Source organism: Hyperolius riggenbachi, chromosome 2 (genome assembly GCF_040937935.1).
Source record: "Hyperolius riggenbachi isolate aHypRig1 chromosome 2, aHypRig1.pri, whole genome shotgun sequence".
NCBI classification, from domain to species: domain Eukaryota; kingdom Metazoa; phylum Chordata; class Amphibia; order Anura; family Hyperoliidae; genus Hyperolius; species Hyperolius riggenbachi.
Genome location: NC_090647.1, coordinates 99,244,262 through 99,256,473, shown reverse-complemented (window position 1 = coordinate 99,256,473; position 12,212 = coordinate 99,244,262). Strand labels below are relative to the sequence as shown.

Sequence of the window (12,212 nt, the reverse complement as noted above, 5' to 3'; positions counted from 1 at the left end):
GCTGCAATACTAATTGGTGGAAGGGAACATGTTCCCTTTTGGCCAATTAGTATACCCTCCTCCCATGAATGATCGCTGCAGTAGTGAACTGCAGCGATCCTTCATCTGTCCTCCTCGGCGCACAGATAGTTAAAAAAAAGGCACAAGCAAGCTGCCACACTCACCTACCTCGGTCCTGCGACTGTCCTGAAGTCTGATCCTCCGATCACCGCTCTGAAGTCAGCCGCATATTGCCGGAAACCCGGGTCCCGGCTTGATGACGTCATCAAGCCGGGACCCGGGTTACCGGCAATATGCGGCTGACTGCAGAGCGGGGATCGGAGGATCAGGCTTCAGGATAGTTGCAGGACCGAGGTAGGTGAGTGAGACTGCCTGCTTGTGCATTTTTTTAACTATCTCTGCACGGAGGGGGCTGCCTGATGGGGGGGGGGGGGGACATCTGGCTATAGATTCTTGGGGGGAGGGGGATATGCAAAGGGGGACATCTGGGGACATCTGAGTAACCAAGGGGAGGGAGGGTTTACAAATTTTGCACATCTGGGGGGGGGGGGGGGCATACCTTAATACTGGGGGCACATTTGGCTATAATGGGGTGGGCAGCGCTAATCCTGAGGGTACATCTGGCCATAATGGGGGTAATCCTGATCTGGGGACACATCTGGCTATAAAGAGGGGCACTATTCCTGGGGGTGCATCTGTCAATCTATTCTGGAGGTGGCAAACACAGGGGACTCATCTGGCTATGCTGGGGGGGCTGATATTGGGAACACATCTGGCTATACTGGGGTGGGGTGGGGTGATACTGGGGACCCATCTGGATATCTATACTGGGGCGACTTTAACTGGTAGCACAGTTTTTATGTCAATCGCACTTTTTATTTTTAAACAAATTGGTCAAAATTGAGAAATAGTGATTTTCTTTTTTATTTTTTCCCATTAACATGCATAGAGAGGAACATTTTACTTGGGACCAAATACCTCCCAATGAAAGCTTAGTTTGTCTTGAAAAAAAGATATATAGATCATTTATGTGGCACGAGTACAGATAAAGTTATTGGTGATTAAACAGGGACACCGCTAAAGCGTCAAAACTGCTCTGGTCAATAAGGGGAAAACAAGGTCTGGATGCGAAGTGGTTAAGGTTGCCTAGTAATCTGCTTTATCCACCTGTGTCTGACTTCAGGTTCACTTAATGCCATGGATACAGTGTTAGTCACCATTGCTTGGTTAAGTGACCACAACTTTTTTCTTTCAGGAGACATCTGTGAACAGCGGAAGAAACCTCCAAAGATGCCCATCTCCAAGCTTTTGTCAAATCCACAGAGAAATGGATGTCACGTTTTATGCCAGTTACTGCTGCTCTTGGACCCCTAACTATGAAGTGCCAAACTGACTAGAAAACATTGTGGAACAGACTGGGCCATTATCGTTGCTGTTTGGGTGCTCGTAGAAGCAGTGTAATTCAAGAAGAAAAACTGACAATTGTGTAGTATGTGTACTTGCTTCTATGCTCTCGGTTCTTTTTGTGAGTGTCAGATTTGCTCAGAAATGGGGCTTGTGAGCATTTTCATATCTAAAAGACTAGAAAACCTTACAGCCCTAACTGCACTAAACAGTCTAACAAGAAGTTTAAAGAGCTAGTGCCAGCAACTTTTTTTAAATGCTACCTGTCTCTTTGGTAACTGCCAAATGCGTATAAAACCGCAACAGTCTAATTTATTTACATTCCAAGCCAATGGGGAATTTTCCCTGTATTTGGACCAACATTAAAGTAATCCAGGGTTGGTGCTAATCATGTAATTCTAAATATAGTTTATATGCTTATAAGGGGGGTGGGGGGGAGAGAATTTGAAGCTTTGTTTAATTTTGATATTGTTTATTAAAAGTGGAATTTGGTATTCTGTGCAGAAAGGGTTTATTTTTCTGCAGGTTTTTTAATGATTGAAAAGGCCTTATATGTTTCCCATATATGAAATGACAGCCACACTTATCGGCGCCGAAGTGTCCCTGGTGGCTAAATTCTAGAATGAGGGTGACCCCAATACACAGATCTTTATTATCACACCTTATCTTTAGATTACGTTTTTAACTAAACGCAACAAAAGGATTTTTATAGAAATAGAAGAGAGCCCAATGTTGGGAGAGATTTCACTTTGCATATTTTCTCTTCAGCTACCATCTCGTATATTACACATTTCGGTGAATGTTTCTCGCTAAATGGCATTCGGCTTCAGGTGCGATAACTTATGAGAAACTCTAGACTAATTTTCTTTAAAAAGAACCTGAGATGAGACATACGGAGGCTGCCATATTTATTTTCCTCTAAGGCTAGGTTTCCACTTGTGCTTTTGTCAGATTTTTCTCTCAGAAAATTTGCATTGATTTGGCAACTAATGGTAGTAAATGGGACTGTTTCCAACCAATGCGAAATTTCCCACGGGTGAAAAAATTTTTTCAGACATTGCGGATGATTCGCGTACAATGCTTTGTATAAGCAACACAAGTTTGTGTTATTTGCGCGTAGTAAAAATGTTTCTGTACTGTGTTAGCCATACCGTGTTATGTAGTTTCTAGTAGTTTCTACCTACATAATGTTATTTGCTCGAAAATTGACATCAGATCCATGGTTACAGGAAGTTGTCAGCCATCATGACTAAGCTGTTATTAGGCAGATTATGTTATATTTAACTAATGCAAATTTTCACGTACGAAAATTCACATAAAATGTGTAAAATTTTTCACTAAACAGAACAATCTTATACGATTTTTTTTTTCCCAGGTGAAAATGTCACGCTACAGTGGAAACGTAGCCTGAACAATACCAGTTGCCTGGCAGTCTTACTGAGCATCCTGACATTATTAGTGTCTGAAGCACGCTTAAAACAAGCATGCAGCTAATGTTGTTAGAAACCTCTGATCTACATGCATGTTCAGCATCTATCACTAAAAGTATTAGAGGCAGAGGGTCCGCAGAACTTTCAGGCAATGTGCATTGTTAATAAGCAAATGTCAGCCTCCATTCGTCTTTCACCTCAGGTTCCCTTTAAATTGCATAACTCCTGCATAGTGGAATTCATGGCTGTAAAAAGAAACCTGTTCTGTACAGAAATGATCATGCCTTTGAAGAGAAAGCTTAGGTGTGAACCAAAAAGAGTTGGTTAGCTGAATATATAATATATATATTACTCTGCGTGGTGGTAAAGAGTGCGCAGCGTGGAGGGTTCAATTTGAAAATGGGTTGATTCACACTTCGAGTTTTTTAAGTGCTAGAGATTTTAAAAGCTCTTGCTAATTCAATGCTATGGGGGATTTTTAACAAGATCGCATCGCTCCAGTGTGAACACACACATAGGATTACATTAGCAAGAGCTTTTAAAATCACAAAGAGCTCAGAAAAGCTCTTGTGGTTTGAATGAGCCCTAAGTGTTAATAAAACAAATGCCTTGCACCCTATTGCAGTCAGTTTTTAATTTTTTTTGATAGTGTTCTAGAATGGCTGCTTTATGCAATGGAACGCCCTTCAATATCTGCAGACCAACTTTTCTGAAGCTGTCTTTTTGCCTGAAATCCTGTATTTGTCAACTCCAGCTCATAGTTCAAGGGAAACCTCACATTTTGCTGAGGTAAAACTCAATGCTCAGATTGACTGTATACACGGTTTTAACAGCTAATATGCCAATTTGAATATTTAGTTTTATTTGCGTGTAAGAAACAGACATTCCATAGTGATTGTAGCAGAAACTGGTTAAAATGCTTCCAGTCAATGGATTATCCCAAGTGTTGAAAATGAGTTATGCTGGGTACACACGGTACGATTTTCCGTGCGATAGATGGATCGGATTGATAAAATCCCTCATGTCCGATATTACTCCCGATCGATTATGCGCTTGATTTCTCATAGAAGCGAATGGAAAAAGATGAGATCGAGCGCAGAATCGAGTGCATAAGCGATCGGGAAAAAAACGTTCGGGTTGAAAAATCGCATTGGAAAATCGTACTGTGAGTACCCAGCATAACAAAGGCTCCTGCCCTGTGTAGCTAATTGCTTTGGAGCAATGTGGCAGCTTCCTGACATTCTTGTGACAACAGTACTCCAAATGTAGTACGGATGTCCAACCATCAAAAGAAAAGCAATTTCAGCTTACTTAAGGCCCATACACACGTCGGATTTTTCTGAACGACGGGTCGTTTGAACGTCCCGTCGTTTAGTCGTTCGCACGCGGAATCAGACGTGTGTACGGACTATCGTTCGCGTGATAAGACTGGTTTCAACCAGTCTTATCACCCGAACGATAGTCTGTACACACATCGGATTTGACGTGCGAACGACTGGACGGAACGTTCAAACGACGGGTCGTTCGCAAAAATCCGACGTGTGTATGGGCCTTTACAGATATAGAAATTATCTGTCTTCTGAATGAATTACAGATTAAATGTTGCCATCTGTGGCAATTTATGACCAAATCGGAATTTTCCTTTAACGGTCAGCCAGTCACCTGAGCATTTTGTGATGGTTTACATGTTCCCTGGTTCTTGAGCTGAGAATTAGATAGAATACATGATCTATATGGGCAGCCTTAGGCCTGGGACCCACTAGCAGCTCTTTACTAAGTGCTTGTGATTTGAAAAGCTCTTGCTAATGCAATGCTATGAAGAATTAAAAAAAAATCACTTCCTTCAAGTGGGATCACACCAATAGCAGTACATTAGCAAGTAGCTTGCAAATCTCAAGCATTTACAAAAAGCCCTGCTAGTGGGTTCCAGGCCTTGCTTTGTAACTCTCAACTCCTAGTCAAGCGTGATCTCTCTAAGGCTTCCTGCACACTGCATGTGATTCCGATTTTTAATCGTTACTGCATGCTGCGTTTTTTTCCTCAGTTTTTCTGTTGATTGCATTCAGGGAAAATCTAAATTGCAAATCGGAAACTGAATCGCAAAACTGATTTGCAGTGTGCAGGGAGCCTTAACCTGTAGCAGTTTCTCTAATGCCTGGTACAAACCATGCAATTTTACCATCAGATCGCCCAGTCGAATATATAATTTCCAACAGGTCCGATCTTATTTCCGATTGTTTTTTCTGAGCGATTTTCCAATTTATTCTGTACAAAATCTATCTGAAAAGCAATGGGAAATCAGATTGGTCCTGTCGGAAATTGTCAATTTGACATGTGAATCTGATGGGACATTGCATGGTGTGTACCAGACATGACTCCAGAACTGTACTGATTGGTTTCTTAAGTTTTTTTTTTTTTCCACTCTTAACCGATTGCCCACATCTATATAACCACATGCTGTTCCATTGTGTTTCAGCAGACGTCGCCTTTAAGAGAGTACCATTAATCCAATTTAAAACGTTCAGCCCCCAAGCATTCAGTTACTACAGAGACAAATAGATTGTCAGATCTTGTACAAAGAAATGTTTTTAAATTCTGTGTATAATTGTTTGTCTTTTTATGCTGTTGGGTAAATCATTGTCAGTAGCCATGTCTATTTGACCTGCGCCAGCATCCTAGTATCCCCGAATAATGCAGAGATGTTCAGTATTTCTATGTGTGCTTTGTACTACAAGCTTTTGTACTTAACGATTTGGGTGCTTTTTTCCCCCCATGTTGATATTTTAATGCAAGGAAAATGGAGAAAATCTTGTAAATAAATTTCTTCATTTTACCTTAAAAGATATGTATAAATTATTTGTATCGCTTGCTTTGGGAGACTCTTACAAGTTTTTTTTTTCTTCTATATTTTCATCAAGCTTTTAATAATACTCAATAATCACCATTATAAATGAGGTTGGCCTTATCTGGCCGCACCATCCTCCCATATCATAGCGTCCTGTCATTTCAGGCAAAGAATGATGGACGTTAGGCTTGGGCTAGAGTTTGCCATCTTCTGCTGTAAAGTGAATTAAATGGCTTTATCACATGAACGATACATTACTGCTAGTCCGATAATACAGCTACATATATTTTACTACTGCTCTCTGCCACTCAATGTTAATTTAGTTTTATTTTGAAGACCCTACAGTAACTTATAATAAATCATTTGTACCCAGCCCCCCTTTTAGTTTATTTATAATCGTGCACCATTGTCTCATCCTGTATTTCCGTTATCTCTATTATGACAGGTGGTTATGCCAGCTAAGCGCAACATGCTGCCTTTGAATACTGCTGTCTTATGAATTTCAGTTGTTGTAGTGTACTTGTATGCTTTGGCATATATAGAGAGCTGCATTCAGTTGTACTGTGTTTTTAGTCATATGTTTGCATTCCATCTGGGTGGTTTGTTTTTTTATTTTTTATTTTTTTTTAATGTTTAATTGTACATATTGCCTTAAGAGCCATTTGTAAAGTTCACAACCTTTGTAACAAAGCAACATTGCTAAAGGATGTTGTTCTATATGGATAAAATGTTCTGTTCTCCATTGGATTGGAGATTGCATCTTACTGCACATCTTAAATTAATCTTGAAATCTAATTATAGGCGAATGTATGGAAAACTCATTCAATCCAGTTATGTATTCATGAAAATCATTAAATGTTTGAAATACAACAGTTTTTTGACGTTTTTATATTGGCCACCCTTTTAAAGGTTTGTTCATGCAGAAAGTGATTTGTAGGACTTTTAGTGGTGCTTTTCAGCTCCGATCCCAGTTCTCAATGAGGCCAGTTGGTGCCTGCTAAAAGTGCCATTCAGTACTGATAAGTTTTTCCAGTGAGCTTGTCACCTTAATCTTTTGTGCAGCGGGATTAGAATAGGGAAATGCTGGCCCTTTAAGCTGATCGGCCTTCCTTGTATTGTATATGTTAGCCTATAAGCCACAGTGATTACATCATTCATGTGCTGCTGCTCCTCACAATTCTATAAACAGATTGTGGGTTTTTGCCATTATAACCCTGAGAAATATGGAGCTGGCTGAGGTGTCAAGAATTACAGTATGTGAATTACTACATATGATAATCATATCAGGGGGTGGGTTTGGGGGGTTACTTAACTCAGGAGGGGGAAGTCTCTGGATCCTAATGAAGCTTCCCCCATCCTCTTCACCTTCCTGGATCCAGTGCTTACAGCTCCCAAACAGCGGGGATTTTAATATTTACCTTCCCGGCTCCAGCGCAGATGCAGTAGTGGCTTTCCAATGGGCTCCAGCAGAAATAGCTGAACCCGATCGGCAGGGCTGTGGAGTTGGAGGAGGATTCTGAGCAGTTATGGGTATCTGGAGTTGGAGTCGGTGGTTTCATAAACTGAGAAGTCTTGAGTCTGATAATTTTTATACTGACACCACAGTCCTGCCGATCGAATCCGTTCAGGCGCAGGTAACTTGCGCCTGTGCATTAGAGCGGACCCAATCGGGATTGGCTATTCCTGATTGAAGCCCATCTGAAAGTTGCTACTGAGCTGGAGCCGGGAAGGTAAATATTGCAAGCCCTACTGCGCTACAGCCGACAAGCTTGGGTTGGGCTGCCAGCGCTGGAGGGTGAAGAGGATGGGGGATTATTAGGATCCAGAGGCTTTCACCTCCCGAGGTTAGTGCCCCCCAGGGGCTGTGAGACCTCTCCCTGTCCTTAAACTTCCCACTACCTTCTACACAAGCCCTTATGACTTGACAGTTGTACATCTTACTACAAAAGGCAGGGTTCATTTTTAGTATACAGAGCTATCGAACATAATTCTTTTGACAATTATGGCCTTCAGCATTTGGGAGGTATTTAGAGTGTTGCCCTATAGGCTGCCCCTCTTAACAAAAAGGCAGGTCTGGCCTGATTTTGGCTGCTCATTCAGGTCATGTATGGGTCATATCTCACGGGAGATTAGCTGCCACTAGTCCTTGCAACAGGTTGCCAAGCAACTGCTGTCATTTGCTGTGTTGCATAGCTTTAGCACCACTAGAGTAATACCATCAATAACATTAGCAGGAGCTGCTCAGTTTTCCTTCAATGTGAATCTGTGAAGGATAGGCGATCTGATTGGTAAGGTAACCATAATAATTGGTCTGACCTGGATAAAAGCATGTGGGCCAGGAATAGATTTCACTTGCTACATGCTGATACGGGGTCAGTAACACTCCAAATAGGAGGAAAATATCAACGGGCACAAACGCGTGCATTATAGAATTAAGAATTGTTTTTAACATTTAAAATTACAATTAGTTCTGCTCTCTGAAGATGGACATGATGGTCACCAGCTACATGTCACTATATGAATCTTGCCTTTCTTTCAAAATGTGAAAAGCTGAGTTTAGATCATTTTTATTTGTTCTGCTCTCTACAAAATAACAATTTTGTGAGCTGCCATCATCCGTTACCATTTTTTACATTTTTACATTGGAACAGGCTCAAACTAGTCCAATGCCTTCCATGAACATAACTTCTTGGTTCGCCTAGGATACACCTGATCTTATGCTTCTAACCCTAACAACTAAAGCTAACCTCCCCTTACCCTATCACTACACTGACTTTTAATCTGTGCCTAATTCTAACCAACACATTTCTTTGACTGCATGCATGCACATGACATGGCTGTAGTTGATGGCAGGGTGCTAAATTCACATAACCACTGCCAAAGATATCTGTGTCATGTTCATTTGCATCCTACCCTTGGTGCCTGATGGCCTTGCAGGAGTTTGAGGAGCTATACCACAAGCCAGTAATGCTTTCTCCAGAAGAAATGGTGCTCAACACGCTAGGCAGCAGTGTCCCAGAGCAGGCATCTTTGAACTCATTTTTGCAGAGGTCCAGAGACCAGGGTCTATCTAGAATAGGCAAAGATACTGGAAGTCTGGTTGCTGTAAGAACTAAAGAACGGGAGGGGGGGAGGGGAGGGGCTGTGTTCTTCCAACTTCAACACAGTATAGCAGTCACGATTGCCTAATTTACCTTGGCATACAGTACATTCCATGATAATTTGGAGAAATTACAACTTTTAATCATGCTGACATTCGCCTCAAAGATGTCGGATCTTCTCTGAATTGTCCTTCTTGCCACTCGTGGCGCTAATCTATTGAAAAAGCCCACAATATTATTACAAATGGACTTTTGAAACCCTTTTATCAGAAGTTGCTCTGCTTTTAATCTGTTAATGATGTCATTCTTTTATCGGTTTTGTTCTGGATGTCAGCGACCTCTCCAGCAGAGCAGATGGATAAGCATTTTTTTCCCTATATTAGAGTGCAATGCTCCAGTACTAGATGTTGTACAGGCACATACAGACTTTTAGGCATTTTCCACATATTTTAAGTTCAGAATGTTTTAGACTCTTATAAAGGAAAAATTTATATTGCACTTATATCTGAAAGCTTCAGCCATATCTCAAAAATGCAGAACAAAAATAAGCTGCTGAAATTTTCTTACCTGTTGCCCTGGTTTTATATGGTTATGTAGTGCAGTATGGGGCCATGCATTTCACTGCCCCAGAATGCTGCTTAGATGACATGTGGGGGCCGTTTAGTTGTTAGTCTTATGGGCAGTGTTTTGAATGCATTGCTAGATGCATTGTGCCTGTTGTCATCGTCCTTTGTGTGAACTCAGCTGTTAAAGAGAGTCTCTGCTCTGCACAACTTTGTCATCCTGCAAACTGGAGGCCTGTTCAGGTCACAACCTTAATTCTAGCATTTAAAATAACATGTAACAAATTGAAATAGTTGCTCCAATTCTATTTCTCCACTGCCCAGAGGGGGGGGGGGGGGGTTGGGAGGGGGGGGGGGGATAAAACACACAAGAACATTATTTTTATTAAAAAAAATAAAGGGTACCTGAACCCACAAAATTTATACTTGCCCCAGCAGAGCAGCAGAGGAAAGCCTCTGAATAGTCTAGAGCAGGGGTGTCAAACTCAAATAAAAAGTGGGCCTAAATTGTATACTAGGACCTATAGGTGGGCAAACCTCAATGTCTGCTGTCCACCATCCACCCTGATAAAGTTCCCTGGTGTCTAATGGCTCCCCTCCAACCCCTATACAGTTTCCTGCTGTCTAGGGGTCCTCCCTCTCTTTTACAGTTCCCTGGTGACCCGTGCTTTCCCCCTACCTCCCCCATATGGCTTCTCTGGTGTTCTAGGGCTTCACCTCCAGTATAGCTTCCCTGGTGGTCTAGAGTGGGCCAAACATAATGCAAAGTGGGGAAACCACTTGAGGGCCGAATTTAATGGCTCTGCGGCCCAGAGTTTTTTACATGTATGGTCTACAGTGTTTTCCCTAGGATTTTTTTTCCAGCTGGGTGGCATGAAAAAGAAGCCGGGTGGGGCGATATGAGGGAATGCAGGGCCGGTGCTTCTGTGTGCAACTCTTAAGGTGGCCATACACTTATAGATTTACTGCAGATTCGACCATTAGATTTGTCAGATCCCTGTCAAGTAGAATCTGACAGGAATCTATCCGATGTGTGCCTCACGCTAGGAACAGATTTCCAACAGATTTCAGAATGAAATCAAATCAATCAAAATCGGCCACAGATCGATCATATGGGGAATTTGATAGAATTGATTTCTGATCGATTCTGTAGAATTGATCGATGGCTAAAATCAACCAGTGTATGGGGCCCCTTTACAGCGTAGGAGGTAAGTTGAAAACAGCCGGGTGCTCGCCAAAACTGGCTAGGTGGATCACCCAGCTAAAAGAGCCTGGAGAGAACACTGGTCTAGAGGTTTCCCTGATATTCCTATGCACTGGGACCCTGTTTACAATATTCAACATTGATATTTAATATTGCCCGTGCTCCTCTCCATGTACGAGTATGGCTGCACTGTGCAGGAATGAAGTATGGCCTATGCAGTACCACGAGGCCCTTCATGCACTTGCACATGGTGGTCAGTACACAGAGAGGGGCCACAGCCATTTAGGCTTCCGGTCTACTTTAAATGTCAAATGATAAAATATCACAGGACAGTCCAAATAGTGATTATGTGCCACACACCAGTTCTCCACAACAGTTCTCCAAGTAAATGACTTAAAGCAAGTATGAAGTGAGTTTAAAAATGATGATACTCACCTAAGGAGAGAGACAGTTCTGGGTCCTATAGGCCTTCCCATTCTCCTGCTGGTCTCCACATTCCCCCGCAGGCTTCACAGTTTAAATCTCCCGCTACTGTAGACTTCGGCAGTCTTTGGAAGCACTGGGGCTGAATGATCGTGGACTGCTTACGGAGAGCCTGCGGAGAACGGGAAGGGTCTACAGGTCCCAGAGCCTTCCCTCTCCTTAGGCGAGTATCTGGTTTTAATTTTGAAAATGGCTTCAGACTCCCTTTAATGTCCCCTTCATATATCATGTATTATGCACCCTAAGGCCAGCTCACGCTGCCATTGAAGTGGCAGACGGATCTAATTACCAGTCGATTGGATCCGTTTTCACTCCGTTGCCGTTCAGCTGCTTCTGTTCTGTTTCCCCACATCCACCCCCGACCCCCATCACCAAAGTAAATTGTGCTGTCTAGAACGGTCAGTTTCTTCACTTCTCCGCTCTCACTCAAGCAGGGATGCATCGGCGCTAATCTCCGCCCACTGCTCTTGATGCCGATCAGCATTAGGCGGTCCTGGGGCTGCCACCTTCCCGACGCATATCGGCGTTAGGCGGTCGGGAAGGTGTTAATATTGGATCTGTTCCCACCCATTACATTTTGGGAATGGACTGTTTATGTTCATTTGAGCCAGGCCTTAAAGGAAAACTTAAGTCAAAAAAAAAAGACATTTACTCACCTGGGGCATCCCTCAGCACCCCGAAGCTGGATGGTGCCCTCGCAGCCCCGCTCCGATCGTCCTGTCCCCGCCGGCGGCTACTTCCTGTTCGGCGATAGCCGATCGGAGCGGGGCTGCGAGGGCACCATCCAGCTTCGGGGTGCTGAGGGATGCCCCAGGTGAGTAAATGTCATTTTTTTTTTTTGACTTAAGTTTTCCTTTAAAGTGAACCTCCAGACTAAAAATCTACTCAGCAGCACTGAAAAGGCTTGGTGTTTCTTTAACAGGTTCACAGCATTGGAACTTTGTTTTTCATACCCAAGCCTAATTTTTAGCAACTTAGAAGCTAAGCTCTGCCCCATCAAAGAAAACTGCCTGGGCATTTTTCCCCTGATGCTGTGCAGAGCATGATGGGATTTCTGATTTTGTTCTGGTTGCTTAGCAACTGGGAGGGGTGATCAGGACACAGCACAGTTGGAACGGTGTCTCATGCTCCCTGTCGCCTCCTTTCAACCAAAAAGATGGCTGCCCTCATGAAATCACAAAC

At 42.7% G+C, this 12,212-nt stretch overlaps 1 protein-coding gene across 1 annotated transcript in view; it reads left to right on the top strand.

Moving 5' to 3' along the window:
- Positions 1 to 6,917, top strand: part of FOXO1 (forkhead box O1) — a 72,339-nt gene extending 65,422 nt beyond the window's left edge. The window contains exon 3 of the mRNA XM_068267109.1: positions 1,256 to 6,917. The gene's annotated coding sequence lies outside the window, so the exon portion shown is untranslated. The remainder of the gene's footprint in view (positions 1 to 1,255) is intronic.
- The last annotated feature ends 5,295 nt before the right edge of the window (positions 6,918 to 12,212 follow it).